Here is an 18,961-nt window from a genome sequence, read left to right on the forward strand (position 1 = left end):
CATCTTCTGGCCTCTGAGGGCACTGCAAATAGTTGGTGGACATACGTAAATGTAAGCAAACATTTCATGAATTGGGGAAGGTATTTATGTCTGGAGGTGAATGAGCATGCTCAAATCTACTACACCAGAGATCCTGTAGTAGCAAGAACAGCCAGAGAGGGGTAAAAGAAAAAGCTGTTCTGAACCTAAGTCTGAACTAGAAGCTATGAGCAGACTGAGAAATCTTGTGATTCAAATGTCAATCTTGATGTGATGATGTGCCTGTCTGAAGTATCTATCTCTTTGCTCCATAGCTGAACATAGAAGTCTACTTACAATGTCAGTCCATTTCTGCAGCAAGTCTTTATCTGGCCTTCCAGCCAGCTCCCAAATAAATGATACAGAGACTTCTATTATGACAGCTCAGTCTACAGCTTAGGCTTGTTTCTAACTAGCTTTTAGAATTAAGGTAACCCATTTCTATTCAGCTCTGTGTTCTCCTGAGGCTTGTTTTCCTCGCCTATGTACTGTCCATCCTGCTTGCCTGCATCTTTTTTAGTCTCCCTTCTTCTTCCCAGCACCCTCTTTGCCCCAAAAATCCTGCCTAGCTACTGATAGTTCAGCCTTTTATTAAACCAATCAGAGTGACACATATTCACACTGTACAAAAGATTATTTTACATTTCCCCCTTTTGGTCTAGACAAAAAAAGAAAGACTTAAACTCTAACACAGTAAAATGATATACAATAAGGACAATTATCAGGTAAGAATTACATTTGTCAAATTCAGAGGACGTACTCCATTAATTATTCTCCCTTATTTACTTTTTGTTATGACTAAGGAAAACCGCAACTACACCTACCTAGTCTTCAACTCCATCAAAGACCCCAGAAGGATATAATATTACATGAGTAAACAGGAAGTGCACTGCAAACCACTTCCAAAATGATAGAGATATCTGGAGTCACCCAAGATTTCTCTGCAATGCTGGGGCACCCATCTTTGACCTACAGACCTAGAAGATCTGGCAGACTTTTCTGTGAAGCAGGAGTTTTTGAAGGACTGTCCTACTTTGTCTTGGGAAAGTTTGGAAGCCACTTTCTTTTGTGTTCTGTTTGTCCAGTTTGATTAGCATACTATCAGCAGTTGAGGCAAGGGCAGTTTCTTGCCCAAAATAGATAGCTTTGCCATGAAGAAAGTAAACTCTATATGGAGTTTCTTTGATGCCCATTATCTTCTCTAAAGTAAATTGGTTCTGCCAGGAGCAGACATGTCTCCTAGTCATGAAAAGCCCTATATTAACAAAACCTTTTGAATGCCATATACTGTAGGTCTTTGAAGTGTTTGAAGACCATCTACCGATCTAAAATATATCTGTTTGATCTTGAAAACATATGTAACATGACTACAAGTTTAATTGTTATAGATGACTAACTAATAACCTGCATTTCTTTACTAGCCTAAATAGTTTGTCATAATACCTTTCAAGGATTAGAAAATTAACATTACATTGTTAAATGAGCTACACAGGTACAATACTGTCAACAAAAGTAGAAACGTAAGTATAGTATGTTCTAACAAAAGTAACCTTAAGTTTGTATTATTATACAAAAATCCATACCAATGTAAAATATTTGAGAATAGAGGTTGTTCAAAAGTAGACTCAACAATCTACCCTTTTATCTCATCATTTTTACACTATAACCCCTGCTTTTTCTCTTCACTTCCCCTTGTAAGACCCTCCCTCACTCCCCAGCCTGCCGGGGCCTCCTCCCTCTCTTCTTTCTCAGAGATTTCTGTCCACTCTTCACTGCCATTGTGTTCCTACTTTGCCTCCAGTTCTTGTCTAGATCTTATCTTCCCAGGCTAGATGGCTTTGTTTAGCTTGGTTTTTATTTATTTACTTGGTTTCATTCGGAGACCCAGGGTCTCACTGTGTAGCCCTAGCCAGCCTTGAACCCTTCCTTCTACCTCCCAAATGTGGGGATTATGGTTGTGCACCACCACTCACAGCTCTGTGCTGTTTTTCACAGGAATTATTATTTTATATTTATCACTGTTCATCTTTATGGCCCTGGGCAGCAACTAGAGGCAAAGCAGGTGGCCATTTATAAAGGGTATAAAGGGATGGGTCCTGGGGCCCAAAGCTTTTCTCAGGGTAGAAGAGTAATAGGCACTTGGACCAAAGTCCTAGAAGCGTAGGTTGAAGAAAAAGTACATAATACATTTCTTACCCACACTTCACATGCTGGTCTTGTTAAAGGACAGTCATGTGCTAAGAAATGTCACATGAACCTAATTTTAAAAAAATACTTTTGAACTAGGTCTTCCAAGCTGGCATCTAACTCTGTGCAGCAAAAATGAACTCAGACTTCTGATCCTCCTGCCTCTACCTCCCAAGTGCAGGGATTATAGGTATGCACTACCACAACTAATTTATTCAGTACTGAAGGTCAAACTAAGTCTTTGAACATGCTAGGCAAGCACTCTACAACTGAGCCACATCCCCAGGTTACCCTGAACACATTTATAAAATGTATGAAAGAGAGAAGGAAAGGACAAATTCTTCCAATGGACAATGAGATTGGAAGGAAACCCCTGAAAGGGATTGAGACCCAGGTGTCTATAGACAGAGGACAATTTATACCTAAAAAACTGGGTACGAAAAGAGAAACTTCTAGAAAAAAGATGAAATCAAATCAAATCAATTCATGTCACCAAAGAAAGAGTAAGGCCTTTTAAATCTGCTCAAAAGCAAACATTTCGAGACCCAGAAGCTAGGCAAGGTGACAAACTTCTGTGATTACAGCTTATAGGAGGCTATCAAGGGAAGTCTGAGGATATCCTGGGCTACATATATAGGAAGACCCTGTCTCAAAAACTAGATAAGTAAATAAATAAACAAATAATCATAGTAATAAATAAAACAGAAATAAAGAGATTCAACTTGTATACTTGAAAAAAATCAGATAATTTTCCATGTTGAAAAATTGATATGACACCTGGGTATGATGGCATATACCTTTAAACTAGCACTTGGGAGACAGAGGCAGGTGACGCTCTGAGTCAGAAGCCAACCTGGTCTACAGAGCAAGTTCCAGGATAGACTACACAAAGAATCCCTGATGGAAGGAAGGAAGAAATGAAGGAAGGAAGGAAGGAAGGAAGGAAGGAAGGAAAGAAGGAGGTAAGGAGGGAGAGAGAGAGGGAATTGGCATGCCATTGTAAACATGTTAAGTCTGAGATACAAACATAATGGGGCTTAAAACTAACAAGCAGCTTACAGTTTTATTTTAATACTTGGATCTTTTGTTTGGTTAGTTAGTTGGTTGGTTTCTTTGTGTGGCAATGGTGCTCACACTGGGGTGAGTGCCCAAATGCTCGGTCACTGAGCTACATGCACAGCTTTTTAAAACAAATAAATTGTCCATGTCTTTGTATGGTTGGTTGGGTTTTTTGTTTGGTTTGGTTTCAGGATGTTTGTTTGTTTGTTTGTTTCTCTGTGTAACTACCCTGGCTGTCCTGGAACTGGCTCTGTAGACCAGGCCAACCTCGAACTCACAGAAATACACCTATCTCTGTTTCCCAAGTGCTGGGATTAAAGGCTTGCGCCACAACTGCCCGACTGTTCCATGCTTTTTTAAATGTTAGTTTGACTTTTGGCACTGGGCATCAAACCCATGGATTCATGGTGTTAAGCATAGGTATGCTTGACTGACCCCAACTAGCACTTTCAGTACAGGGCAATTTAAATTGCTAATATAAAGATGTCAGCCAGGTCCAGGTCATTTTGTAAAGCTCCTTCATTTTGGTTGAATTGTGACAATTTCTGCAAGTACAGTAATTTAGTTTTCAAAACTAAAGTAACTTGTTTCTGTAGATTTTTGCCTTCCCTGCCCTTTGGACCCCAAGTAATGATCAGGCCAGAAATGTGTTATCCATCATCTAACATTCCTTAACTGCCTACACACTGGTTACTCCCTAGCACGACCAACTGTGAGCCAAATAAGCAGACTTCTCACTCTCCTTCCCTGCCCTGGGAACTTTTGCCCTATAACCATGCCAGCTTGCAGGCAACTGGTGAGCTCTGCTCCTTAGAGCCCCCTACAGGTTTTCACCCAAACAATAAATGTGTGCACTGTTGCCAAGTGCTCATTCTCCTTTATGTCTCACTTACCTTGCAAAAGAGACCCAGCCAATGACACAAAGACGCGTGTAGTCAAACAGTCAGATATCCCACTCAAGATTCCATGCTTACCACGCCATCAGAAGAATTTGAGACAAGAAGCAGGAGTCTATATGTTCGAGGCCAGCTCGGTCTACACAGCAAGTTTGCAGGCCTACCAGACTAGGTGTTGAGAACCTGTCTCCAAAAAAGAAAAAATAGGGGAGGAATTATTATTTAGACTAAGAATAAAAACAAAAATGTTCAGGGAAATTTTAAGAATTCATTGTCTTTAAAAATACTATATTACTTGTAAGTCTAAACAGAAGATAAACCTCAAATATTAGTTAAATATTTACATCCTTATCAACTTTGGTACTAAAATGCTCAATATATTTTGCAATAGTTTTTTATGGTTCCCACAAAGGCTGGCTCTGAACATTGAAGTCTGGATAACCTTAATGGCTTTTCTTTTAAGGCCTTTAACTCTGTCTCTCCATAGCTGAGAATCTCATAAAAACAAGTTTTAAAAGTCATGATTTATTGGGTTTTTTTTTTTCTTGACATTATTAACTTAAATATATTTTTAAATTCTTTTTCCCTGGCATTATTATTGCAGTATAATTGACAAATGGCAATTACAATTTGTACTTGATAAACATATTCATTGTAAATATGTTACCATAGTTAAGCTGAAGCCACATACTGGTCTGTTTTCAGATTCTTATTTTGCTGTGTTCTACATGGAGTTTTTGGTTGCTGACTTTTTGTTTTTCCATTTATTGTGTGCAGAGACAACTAGTGATATCAGTTCTCTCCTTCTACCACGTGGGTTCTAGGAATCAAGCTCAGGTCTTCAGACTACCCACAGAGCCATCTTGTTGACCTGGTTTAATAACATGATTATTATTATTATTACATTTATTTATTTTGTGTGTATGTGTGTGAGTGCACACAAGCAGTAGTTGATGTGTGGGGTCAGAGAACAGCTTTTGAGAGTTGGTTCTCACTCTCCACTTTGTTGAGACTGAGTCTCTTTTGTTTATGTCACTTTATGGCACTCTCCAGCCTAGACAGACCACGTGGCACTCGTGTCTCTGCCTCCCATCTCACTGTCAGAGGGCTGGGCTCATAAATGCCCATCTCTATACTCAGCTTTTTACATGGAATGTCTGGCACTTGCTACCATTGCGTTTACCCACAGCCTTCTCACCAGCCACAGTTACGGATTTTGCTGCCACTCTGCTGAGAGCTGTGCACCACTGTGAAGGTCACCTCATGGATAGTAAGGCCAGTCCGGGCACTGAGTCCCTGAGAAGCTCTGCAGTTGTGGCTGTCCTTGCCACGGTAGCAGCATGTGCTTCTCTTTTCATCTGAACTGAATTTTCCCCAGGAGTATTTTAGTGGTAATCATGATTTAAATCCTTGTGTTAGGCATGAAAAACTGCTCCCTGCCTGCAGGGAAATTAACTTTTGCTTTCTGGTTTCTGAACCCATTTAAACATGTATTATAGAAACAGAGGACTTCAAGGAAATTGGTCACTCCATTTCTAATTCAAAAAAAAAAAAAATGAAAAGCTTGAGACGTGGCACATTATTGTCATACTGGCTGCCATGGCAAAACACCTGACTAAAGTAACTTAAGGAAGGGTTTGCTTTGGCTCAGGGTGAGGGCACCATCCGTCACGGTGACTGGAGCATGAGGCAGCTGGTCACATTGCTCCCACAGTCAGGAAGCAGAGAGTGGTGAATGTTGGTGCTCAGTGAGCATGCCCCTTTTTATGCAGTCTGGGACCCCTGGCCAAGGAATGGTGCCATCCATATTCCAGGGGACTTGTCCTCCCTCGGTTAACCTAATCTAAAAACTCCTTGACTGGCAGGCCTGGAGATTTCTCTCTAAGGCAATTCCAGGTCTTATAAAGTGTACAATCAGTATAAATCACCACGCATGGTCTCACTATGTGGCCCTGTTTGGCCTTGAACTCACAGCAATTGTCTTGCCTCGTGATCCCGAGGGCTGGGATTATAGGCATGCACCACACACCCAGACTTTATTCTTTTAGACTATGTCTGCAGCACCTCCTAATTCACAAGCCTGTGCACAGAGCTCACAGATGGATCAAAGGAACTGAGTAAACTCTTAGCTGAGGGAGGTAAGCGCCGCTGTGATCAGCCATGCTGGTGATCTGTATGTGGTCATCAGCCATGCTGTTGAGTCTGTATGTGGTCAGTATCCTGAAAAGAATATGAACAGGATGCAGGTTCCCCCCTCCCACTCTCTGTACTCTACAGTAGATAAGCAGCAGGCTTTGAAGTCAGACAGCCCATAAGACAAGTCTTAACTCCAGATTAATTGGGTATCATGAGACCCCAGGCTCACCTATCCCATTAGACAAAATGGGTTGTTTTGAGGGCCACACATGGTGTTCTATGCCTTTAATCTCAGCAGTTGGGAGGCAGAGATGTCAAGGCAAGTCTTGTTAACAGAGCACATTGCAAACCAGCCAGGGATGGGTAGCAAGACCCTGTCTCAAAAAAATAAACAAACATTTCAAAATGGTTTGTTTTGAAGTCACCAATAGACACTGCACTTTGAAAACACCATTGCCTGCCAAGCCATCCACAGGTTCTCCACAGGGTGCTGTTCTGAAGATCTTTTCTGTGAAGAATGCTCTTTTTCATGCTCTCCAAATCAGCCCTGAAGCTTTCTTCTTCTACAGAGATCCCTATTGAAATCTAAGTAAGTCACACACATAGAGAGCTACATGTGTACTCTTTGTTTTGTTTTATGAGACAGGGTCTCTCTGTGGCTTTGGAGGCTGTCCTGGAACTAGCTCTCATAGATCAGGTTGGCCTTGAACTCACAGAGATCTGCCTGCCTCTGCCTCCCGAGTGCTGGGACTAAAGTTGTGCACCACCAACACACATTCTACATGTGTACTCTTACTTTACAAGGCACCAAAATACCATGAAAATCTGTCTACTTAAATAATGTGAAGAAAGGCCACTTTTGTCTACTAGGAAGTCTGTACCGCTCAACCCCCACAGTTCTTGCTGCTGCTCCTTGCAGTTTGCAGAGTTCCCATTGCAGACTTCACCAGGCTGGCTTTCCTTGAGCCACTAACCATGCTCCCATGCTATATTCCAAAAGGAAACTTGTGATCTGCTCAGGCAATTGGCCCAGTGCCTCACAGGACAGATCACCAAAATATAAATTCAGTTCTTCCCAATTGTCTGAAGACCGGTGCTGGAAGGAGTTTGGAAACCTATAAATTTTGTAAATTGGAGGTGGTGGTCCTTCTTTGTAAATTTTTTTTATTTTATATGAGCTGGTGTTTTGCCTTCTGTGTGAAGGTGTTAGATCTCTTAGAACTGCTATCACAGACAGCTGGGAGCTGCCATGTGGGTACTGGGAATTGAGCCTGGGTCCTCTAGAAGAGCAGTCAGTGCTCTTAACCTCTGAGCCATCTCTCCAGCCCCCTGACTCTTTTACTTTATTTACTTATTTGGTTTTGCAAGACAGGGTTTCTCTGTGTAGGTTTTCTGAGGCTGTCCCGGCACTCGTTCCGTAGACCACCCTGGAACTCACAGAGATCCACCTGCCTCTGCCTCCCAAGAGCTGGGATTAAAAATGTGCACCACCACTCCCTGGCCCTGACTCTTTTTTAAAAAAAGAAAGATTTATTATTTTAAAGTTGTAATTATGAGTCTGTCTGTAGGAGGGTGTGTATACGAGTGCAGTTAAGTGCAGGTGCAGTGGATGACAACAGAAACATCCAACACCTCTGGAGCCACATTTACAGGTGCCTGAAGCATGGGACCCCACCCCCCCAGAGCCTGAAGCATCTGATGCCCTTGAGGCTGGAGTCACAATAGATTCCTGGAATATCCTATTCCCTGGAGCTAGAGTTATAGATGCTTGAAGCATCTGATCCCCTTGGAGCTGGAGTTACAGGTGCTGGCCACCTACCTGTTTTAGGTGCTAAAAACTGAACTCTGGTCTGTTGCTGGAGGAGTATGCTCTCTAACTGCTGAGCTGTCATGCTGGACCTGACCTGACATTTTTAAGGTTTTTTTTTTGTTTTGTTTTGTTTTTGTTGTTGTTGTTTTTTTTTTTTTGCTTTGCTTTGCCTTCTTCTTTTCTTCTTCTTCTCCTCTTCATTCTCCTTCTCCTCCTCCTTCTTTTTGTCTCTTTCTCTTCTTCTTCTTCTCCTTCTTCTTCTTTGGGATTTTTCTCTTCACAGCCAGCCAATTCTTTTAGTTTGGTAGATAACATACTTGCTTCATTTATAAATCAATGCAAAGCAGACATACACACACATACCACCCCATCCAACCATTCCCTGGGCATCCCTGGGCATGTAAATTCCATGGGGATTCTTCCAGCAAGTCTTCATGTAAATGGAAACAAACATGGTCCTTTATTTTCTTCACTGCAAAACACCTGAGATAGCAGGTAACATGTGTCCTTTGTACTTCCCCTTTTATAATTTCTCTTTTGGGTTGGGGTAAGGATAATCCACAGGGCATCATGCATGCTAGGTGTGTGCCTTACTACTGATCATATGCTTATACATATGCTTTAACCCACCCCAACCCATGCACCTTGCCTTTTAATATGCCCAGAGTTCTCTCTGGGTCAGTGTGGAATGAACACCTTCATTCTTTTGTTTATTAGCCCATGATTGTTGAACACTTGGATACTTTCCAATCTTACTATGGCAAACCATGTCATAAGAGATAACCTTGTCTCTGACATTGCCTGCAGGTTATCTGCAAGATAAAATCCTTAAGTGCAATTGCAGGGTCAAAGAACCTGTCTGCAGTCCCAGTTCAAGGCTTCAACATTTTAGTCTAAGATTGGGAGGAGAACAAAGCCAGCCATTCAATAAACAGTTTGGGAACTGGAGCCAACTGATTAGTGAGATGGAGACAGAAACTGTTAGAAAAATTTGAGCCACCAATCTTATTATGGTTATCATTTTCCTCATTTTTATTGGTTTTAGTCTGTGATAACCAAAAAGAAAAAAAAAAACTTTTTTGAGAGTTTTTCTCTGTGTAGCCCTGGCTGACCTGGAACTCATTCATGATCCTCCAGCCTCTGCCTCCCTCTGCAAATCCTACTGGTGGGTGCCACCACAATGGGCAAAACTCTGTAGACCAGGCTGGCCTTAAATGTAGAGAGCCACCTTCCTTTGACTCCCAAGTGTTGGCATTAAAGGCATGTGCCACCATATTTGATGAAAAAGTTACTTCTCATGGCTGTGCAAAATTCATTAAAATTTACTAGAAAAAAATAAAAGAAGTTAGACTTACTCATAAAAAATATTAATAATACCAGGCGTTGATGGCACACACCTTTAGTCTCAGCACTCGGGAGGCAAAGGCATGTGGATCTCTGTGAGTTCAAGGCCAGCCTGATTTACAAGAGCTAGTTCCAGTACAGCTTCCAAAGCCACAGAGAAACCCTGTTTAGAAAAAAAAATTAATACTTCCATTGTCTGTAAACTCAGCACTTGGGAGGCAAAGTTAGGGAAATCAGGAGTCTCAGGCTACCCTGGGCTGCACAGAGAGACTGTCTCAGAAACAAAACAAAACAAAACAAACAAACAAACAAAAAACTGCAAGAAAGAAGTTGAATATCTAAAGTTATAAACTGTTTCTTTATGAGTATGAGATATTCATTCAAATTATTAAAAAATGTAAACATTATGTAGTGTGTGTTGGTGGGTGGGGTATGTGTAAAGATCAGACGACAACTTGGTGGAGTCAGCTCTCTCTTTCCACTTTTACATGCATTCCAGAAGTGCAGCTGAGGTCTTTGGGCTCACATAGCAAGCACTTTTACCTGCTCTGCCATCTCAAAGGTCTTCAAATGAGTTTTGAATACTGTAAGGTTTACCTTCCAGTTTAAAAAAAAAAAAACTGTGAAAAAATAGATACATCTGTGACTATTAAAGAACAAAACAGACAGAACTAGACAAACCAGTAAATGAAAGCATATTTCAATTAACAGTAACTGCTTGGCTGCCAACACACACTATTGACTGACTACCAACATATATTGGGTTAGGCGAGGTGAAAAGTTGGCCAAACTCACGGATGAATCCCTGAGGATGAGAAAACGTCATCTCTGGTGGAGTAAGGGGACTATCCAAACCAATCCATATGTGTGCTAAATGAGGGGCGGTGAGATCTCACTTGCCAAAGAGCTGGGGTCCCAGGAACAAAGTGTCAGCCATTAGCCTGCCTGCCAGGGAAGAGGGTTACGCTAGGATGTGAACACACAGGAAGGACATATTAGACATTCTGTTTCTATTTCATCATTGGACTTTGAGAGAAATAATTAAATAAATGTGATTTAAAAAAAAAGTCTAGGCAAGACAGCCGATGTTGTAAACCCAGCACTGGGAAGGTAGAGACAAAAGCCTGTGATCAGCCAGGTCAGCCAGTCTGACCTGACTGGTGAGACCATGTGTACATGAAGGTGACAGTGTTCCTGGGACGTCACCCAGGCTTGTCCTCTGGCCTCTGCATGCACCTACACAAACACAGAGCCCCATTTATACTCACAAACATATACACATGCATAAATCGAAAAAGAGAAGTGTGGGTTAGGGACAAACAAAACATCCCTTAGTTGTTCTGTCATGGAATTCTAATCTAGAGTGGTTTCTTAAAATAAAAAAAAAAAATCTTTTGGAGAACTGGAGAGATAGCTCAGTGGTTAAGAGCAAGCACACATTGCTCTTGTAAAGGACTGAAGGACTGGGTTTGATTCCCAGTACCCACATGGTAGCTCATGACCATCTGTAACTGCAGTTCCAGGGGATTCAACAGGTGTGCACATGATCTATATATATATCCCCGTCCAGGCAGGGCAAAACATTAATACACATAATGTAAAAATAAATCCTTAGAAAAAGTATTTTGGGGGTAAAAGAATTTCAAAGTCAGGGGCTGGAGAGATGGTTCAACAGTTGATAGTACTTGCCGCTCTTGCTGAAGACCCTGGTTTGGTTTCCAATGCCCATATCCCAGAACTCACAAACTATCCGTAACTCCAGTTCCAGAGGATATGATGCCTTCTGGCCTTCTTGGGCTCTAGGTATGGACACGGTGCTCATACATATGTACAGAAAAAATATTCATATCCATGAAATAAAAATAAATAAATCTTCTTTAAAAACAAAAGTTTCAAAATCAGCAACTGGCCCAGTTACATGAATTTATAAATCTTACTATCAAGAAGACAGATTTCTCTACATTTGCTTATTTATTTATGCATGTAAAGATTAGAAGAGAACCTGTGGGAGTCAGTTCTCCCCTCCTATTCTGTGGATCCTGGGGATTGAACTCAGATGGTCAGGCTTGGCAATAAGCACCTTTATCTACTGAGCCAAGTCTCTCCCCAAGACGGAGATCTCTCTCTAAATCATAGCATATGGTTCCACCTGAACTTAACTTAGAAATCCTTAATAGAAGCTAATGGCTTAAAACGAGCAAGAAATTAGTCAATTGGGGAACATAGGCCCCCAAGTTGGCAATACAACGTGCTGGGGCTGTTTTTGCCACGTTCTAGGTGTTTTAAAATATCTGTTGAGGTCTTAGCAAACACAAACAAAGCTGGCTAGGGTAGAACTCATAAAATTATTTATTTCTAGCCAGAACTCCACATGTGCTAAAGACACTGATTCTTTGTACAGAAACAGCTGACAAGGAAGTTGTGACATTTGCTACATGTGCCAGCACTGCCACTCACCTGTCCGTGACCTTCATATGCCTCATCTGCCCCAGTGTCAAAGCAGCATCTTTCCATTGTATTCCCAGGCTTGAGGGAGGGACCTGGCACATAATGGGTACCCAAGAAATATTTGTACAAAGGAAGTGGGGAGAGGTGTTCTTGCACTACGTGTTTACTTTACTGTACAAAGGGAGTGAGGGAAGGGATAAAAGCATTTTGAATAAATAAAAAATTTTTGGTTTGGTTTTTGGAGACAGGGTTTCTCTGTGTAACAGCCCTGGCTGTCCTGGAACTTGCTCTGTAGACCAGGCTGATCTCGAACTCACAAAGATCCACCTGCCTCTGCCTCCCAAGTGCTGGGATTAATGGTGTATACTACCATCCCCTGGCTAAATAAATATATTTTAAAGTAAAAAATAGAGAAAGAAAAAAGAGAACTAGGAGCAAACAAGACAACCTTTAGCTGTCCTGTCATGGGATTCTAATCCAGTATGATATTTTTTATAAAGTCTTTTAGAGGTAAAATAGTTTCAAAATCACGGGCTGGAGAGATGGCTCAGTAGTTAAGACCACTTACTGCTCTTTCAGAGGACCTAGGTTCAGTTCCCAGACATGACAGCTCATAACCATCTGTAACTCCAATTCTGGGGTGGGGGAGGCAGGGAGATGGTGTTTAACACATAAAATGTAAATAAATATTTTAAAAAGTATGGACACTCAGAACAAGCTGGGACTGGTGGCACATCCCTATGACCCTGGCACTCACAAGGCTGAGGCAGAGGAGTCTGGAGTACAAGCCTGAACCCGAAGACCCTACATAAAAAAAAAAAATAAACAAGGGCTGGGTATGCAGCTCAGCAGTAGCAGAGTGCTTGCCTAGATGGGCGAGACCCTGAGTGCCACACCTACAAACAACATAAAGGAAAACAAAATCCACAGCAGGCACTTACCTCAATAACATAAAAGAAGCTACCCAATTAAAAAACGACTAATGGTCCTAAATGAACATTTCTCCAAAGAAGGCCTACAAAATGCCAACAAGCATTTAAAAGGATCTTGATATGCCGGGCAGTGGTGGCACATGGCTTTAGTCCCAGTACTTGGGAGGCAGAGGCAGGTGGATCTCTTGAGTTCGAGGCCAGCCTGGTCTACAGAGTGAGTTCCAGGACAGGCTCCAAAGCTACATAGAGAAACCTTATCTTAAACACCCCACCACCACCAAAAAAAAAAAAAAAAGAAAAAAAGAAAGAAAGAAAGAAAGGATCTTGACTGACATTGGGTCACTGAGAAGGCTTCCATGGATAAAAGTACTTGCCACCAAGCCTGATACCTGAGTTCAATTTCTTGGGTCCACATGGTAGAAAGAAGTAACCTACTTCCAAAGGTTGTCTTCTAACCTTCACATGTATGCACAGAATATGTGCATCCCTTCCCCAAACATGGGTGTGTCATGGAAGTCCCATGCAGATAAATGATTGTAATGTTTTTTTTATTTTGTTTTGTTTTGAGACAGGGTCTCTCTATATAGCTCTGGCTGTCCTAAAACTCACTATGTAGAATAGGCTGACCTCTGACACTGAGATTGGCCTGTCTCTGCCTCCTGAGAGTTGGTATTAAAGGCCTGCAACACCACACCTATCTAATATAATAGGTTTGTTTGTTTGTTTTATGGTCTGGAAGTCTTAGTCTTTAGTTATATCAGCTTTCTTTCTTTCTTTCTCTCTTTCTTTTATTGTTACAATACCTGAGGTATTCAACTTAATAGGGGAGCTGTCGGGCATTGCAAGGACTCCAATTCTTGGTTGATTAACTCTATTGCTCTGGGTCTGTGGTTACAACATAGTAAGAAGATGTGGGAAAGGAAGCTAATTTACTTCAAAGGAGCCGAAGCAAAAGGAGAGAAAGGGACTAGGGTAAACCTTAAAAACCTAACTTCCTCTCACATGGCCCCACACCCTGCCCCCATACCCTCCTATCTCCCAATGGCATCTCAGGCTGGTACTGGGCCCAACAAGGTCTATGAGGGGAGGTGGCATTCAAGATCCAAATTATAGCATTTGGAAAGACAAAGGAAGCAAGATGAGGAGAACATAACCAGTGTTGCCAGCATAAGAAGCCAAAGCTCTCATGCACTGCTGTGGGAAAGTGGACTGGTATGGAGTGTGAACTGAGTTCCACGCTGACACTTTACCTCAGCTGTAGAATAAGCCACATAGGTCTCAAATTATTTACAAATATTTTAACCACAATTGTTTTTCTGTTCTGGATAATGAACCTAGGGCTCCATGCAGGCTAGGCAGGCACGCTACTGGGCTATATCCCCAGCTCTTTAATCAAATACTTTATATGATTGGTGGCACATCCTCGAGTCATCAGGCCCACCTCTGAAGTTTTTCCATCAGCTATGCAACCTTGAACCTGTCCGTCACCTCCAGTCCAAGACTCCATTTGTTTTTATTGATAGGGGAGGGGCTAAACACTGGACCAGGCACTTCACCAAAACAGATACACAAGTGGCTCAAAGGCATTTGTGTCAACAGTCGTTTCTCTCCAGGAAATGAAAATTAAAACCAAACAAGTCACTTGTCCTTACCTTATAATAGGATCAGTAGTATGAAAAAGGCAACCGAGTGTAGCTCAATGGTAGAGCATTCCTCTAGTATGCATGAAAATCTAGGTTTATCTAGCACTACCAGAAATGAAGTGTTGAATGCATGATGAACCCTGGAGGGCTCAGTCACCGCAGGTAGAGATGAAACTCACCACACAAGAAGACTGGCAATTCCTACTATATCTAGACTGTGTATGCAGATACACAGGGACCCCACACTTAGATGTATTACCAAAGGCAACACGAAGCTACATGTATCAAGGACAGGTTCAGGACTGGATATATCATGACAGCCTCAAATTGGAAAGTTTGAAAATTCCTAGTGATGGTAGAATATATAGTAAGTTAAAGCATTCAATCTACAAAAAAAATTACCAGTTATAAAGGGAAGAATCTACAGCAGTGTTTCTCAACAGGGGTCAAATATCAGATTTACATTATCACTCATAACAATAGCAAAATTACAGTTATGAAGCAGCAACAAAAATAATTTTATGGTTGGGGGGGCCACCACAGTGTAAGGAACTGCATTAAAGGGTCAAAGCATTAGAAAGGTTGAGAATCACTGATGATCTATAGCTACGCAAAGCAACATGGAAGACACTAATACTGTTGAGCAAAAAGAAGTCAGGCCAGACACACTCAAATAGAATATGAACTCTGTGAGTCTGGCTTTATAATTAAAGGAAATTTCAAAGTTGTCCTTGTATATATACCTTGTTCAAACTATAGCTACATAGTATAGGCTATATCAGTCTCTGTTGAAGAAGATGAGAAGGGTGCAGAGGATGTAGTAAGCTGTAGAGATAACTCCATGGTTAAGAGAACATGCTGCTCTTCCAAAGGACCTGAGTTCAATTCCCAGCACCCACATGGCAGCTCACAACTATCTGTGACTCTAACTCTAGGTGTTCTGATGCCTTTTCTGTCTTCTATAGGCTCACATATGGTGCATGGACATTTGTTTAGACCAACTTTCATACACATAAAATAAAATCTTTTTGCTAGGTGTTGTGGTGAAGAACTTTTAATCCCAGCATGTAGGAGGCAGAGGCAGGTGGATCTCTGAGAACAAGGTCAGCCTGGTCTATAGAGAAAGTTCTAGAACAGCCAAGGCTACACAGAGAAACCCTGCCTTGAAAAACCAAACAAACAAACAAAACAACTCTTTTTTCCAAGTACTCCAACTTATACACATCTACTATATTCACTTACTTGCAGTGTTCATTATACAAAAAATAAATAAATATTTTGTAAACAAACGGTGGGATTAGGCATATCAATTGTCAAGACTGAACCCTGGGCCTTCCTTACACATACTAGATAGCTTCTTTAACCACTGAACCACATCAGCTCCCCTAAGACCAACATCTTTTAAGTTTTTTTTTTCCCGATAAAATGACATCATTCTACCAGGCACTAAGTTAAATGCTTTCCATATAAATTTTCAAAGGTCTCTGTCGGAGATCAGAGGCCATGAATGAACTATGCTTTCCCACCTTAGCTGAGATCCTGGTGAACCATGTCCTGAGGGAAACAGGAAGAGTTTGGTGTGACCCACTTGTGTCTTCTTGGTTGCCTATTTTAGCACCTTCCAGCTTCCCTTAGTTCTGGAGGGCTGAGTTTCTTTCTTTCCTTGAATCTGTGTACAGACTGTGTAATGGCATTGCCCTCTTAAGTGTATCCAGCATTTACTGAACTTCTTACATTATCCTCCCAGCAGAATTAAATGCCAGGCGGTTGAGAGACAATTTTTTTTGGGGGGGTTGGTTGGGTTTTGTGGAGGGGGGGAGGTTCTAACTCTGTAGTCTAAGATGGCCTGAAACTCAAAATATAGCCCAGTCTAAAGTTGCACTAATGAAGATCCTCCCATTTCAGCCTTCCAGATATATGCCACCAAGGCTGGCTGATGTTACTTTTTTGTTTGTTATTGGAGACAAAGTTTCTCTGTGGCTTTGGAGGCTGTCCTGCAACTAGCTCTTGAAGACCAGGCTGATGTTAACTTCTAAAACAGCTCAGACACACAGCTTGAGGAATCCCTGTGAGCCCTAGGCCAGCCTGGTTTATTTACATAGTGAGCTCCTTGACAGGAAAATATAGTCTCACATAGTAAGACTCTGCCTCATGCTCTTCCTACAAAACACAAAAACATTGATCAGTACCTGTCCAATGGATTGGGATCCTCCTAACATGAGAAGTATCCCTTCTCATTCCCTCTTTTCAAAGGCTCCCTGGTTACATGGCTTCAAGAGAGTCAAAATCTGTCGCTTTTATCCATAGAAATCTATGACCAAGTAAATGGTTAGACCTTTAAAAAGGTGTCTACCAGGCTCTTTGGGTTGGAGGAAAATATTAGGAATTTGTGAAACAAAGCTAGGATACTCATGTCCTAGAAACCTGATGGGCAGATGTTGATTTAATTAGTAAACCAGAAATTAAACTTTTTTAAAAAATGCTTTGCTCTTGCTAGAATGGCCCCTGAATGTGTCTGTAAAAATTGCCTACAACTGTACTTACTTCATGTACATCTAGCGTGGATGTATAAGGAAGTATTATTAGCTGTTAATGTTAGCTGGGAGAAGTGGGGCACATATTTGCTAATAATGAGCAAGGAGTAATTAATTAAAATGATTACAAAAAGAATTTATTGGGCCAACACGTCAATAAAAACAAGTCTAAGGAGTTACTTGGATCATTACTTTTAAAGAAGTCCAAAGTCACACACTTCGGATGTCACTCTCTGACAATGTGTAGAATGAGGACTGGTTTTGGCGACAGCACAAGGCTAGGTCTCTACGTCCTCTGAAGTCTATGATTCTGAACCCTGGGAGAACTGGAGTGAAGTATTTCCCACTTAGTTCAGAAATCTGACCTCCTTGTCCAGATCTTATCTTTGAGCATTTGAAGCATCTGTCCACAGACCTGGGATGCTGCTGTTGAAAACAAGTGGTCACTGGAGGACAGTTTACCAGCATGAATAAAATTAAATTCCCTACTGTAGTAACTTCACTTCTAATCTCATCTGGCACCAACTGTCCTTTGAGAAGTTACAAGGCAGTGTTTGGGGACATTATTCTTCAGCATGGAAGGGGAAAAGTCTAATTATCAAATACACAATGAAATAATTCTTACTGACAGATTGAGTCACAGAACATGAAGTCTTCATTTAAGTTAAAGAAAGGAGGGATATTTGCTATCATTCCTCATAATAATAAAGCCAATTATTTCAAGATTGTAATGTTCATAATGCCAGTATGTGTTTTTAATTTAAAGCTGTTGACCATTAAGTTTTATTTTTAATGGTACATGCTACCAAGCAATTGTAAGGAATACAGTATCCATTTAGGTGTTGGCTGACCTCAAGCTATTAAAAAAGTAAGGATGGAATACAAAGGGGTAGAGATGGGGTCATCTGGGTCTCTGAGGTGTGACTACAAGACCAAATAACACAGAAAACTATTATTTCAAATAAAACTGGCAAGGGAACTTCACAAACAACCTCTGCTTTGTTTTAACAGAGAAAGAAAACAGCAGTTAGAATGTCTGTATCCTTGAGCCCATTCCCAACAGCAGCTCTCCACATTTGGCAAGTATTTCTTTCCCAGCCCCTTACTTTTTGCTTGTTCATTGTCACATGAGGGATAGGGGAGAACTAGAACAAGAATTGTTTTCAAGGCAGAATCTCAGGCATTCTAAGTATGTTACATTTGTGCTATCGACAATGTTGTCAAATGCCTGACTGCATTTGGTGGAGTTTGCTCTGCTCCAACTTGTCAGTCCAAAAGTCCATGAAGGTGTAGGATGGACAGATGAGCACATCACAACAGCTCACATACAGACTTCACCATAGCCTTTGGTTCATCACTCCCCTTACTGTCCTTTTCGTGCATTTAGGGCGCTGCTGTAGGGCGCAAGCTGTTCTCAAACCTGCTAGGCAAGAGAGTTGTGTCTTTTCCCAGGTTAGTCTAGGCACAACGCTGAACAACTTGCTGGTACACGTGGAGTGTGCACACAGAAAGCCAGGTAGCCTGTTAGTATCAGTAGTTGAATCAAGCCTGAATCTCAGATGAAGATCTAGAAGACATATTTGTTACTCATCTTTGAAAACAGTCCGTTTGATAGTTGCATCTGCCTTGGGTTCAACTTGCTCCAGCCTTGTTCGGGATTTAAGAGGAAGTACTGTGTTGAGCCGATTCCACCACTAGGAAGGAAAATTCTTCCCCTCTGAATGTACTGGAACCTTGAAATATTCAGTCTTTGGTGCTAATAGCTGGTGCCCAGGGCATCTTGGCTCCCCCTGATCTCCATCCTGGGAACCCTTATTCAGACTTTTTAAAAACAGAGCACTGGAAGTAAGTGAAAGTGAAGAGTGATGTCCAAAAGCTGGAAGATTTCAAGTTGGCTTTGTCTGGACACTTTCTCGGCCCCTCAGTGCCCTGTGTGATTTGGAGTCCAGCTTCT

Source organism: Phodopus roborovskii, unplaced genomic scaffold, assembly GCF_943737965.1.
Source record: "Phodopus roborovskii unplaced genomic scaffold, PHOROB, whole genome shotgun sequence".
Taxonomy (NCBI): domain Eukaryota; kingdom Metazoa; phylum Chordata; class Mammalia; order Rodentia; family Cricetidae; genus Phodopus; species Phodopus roborovskii.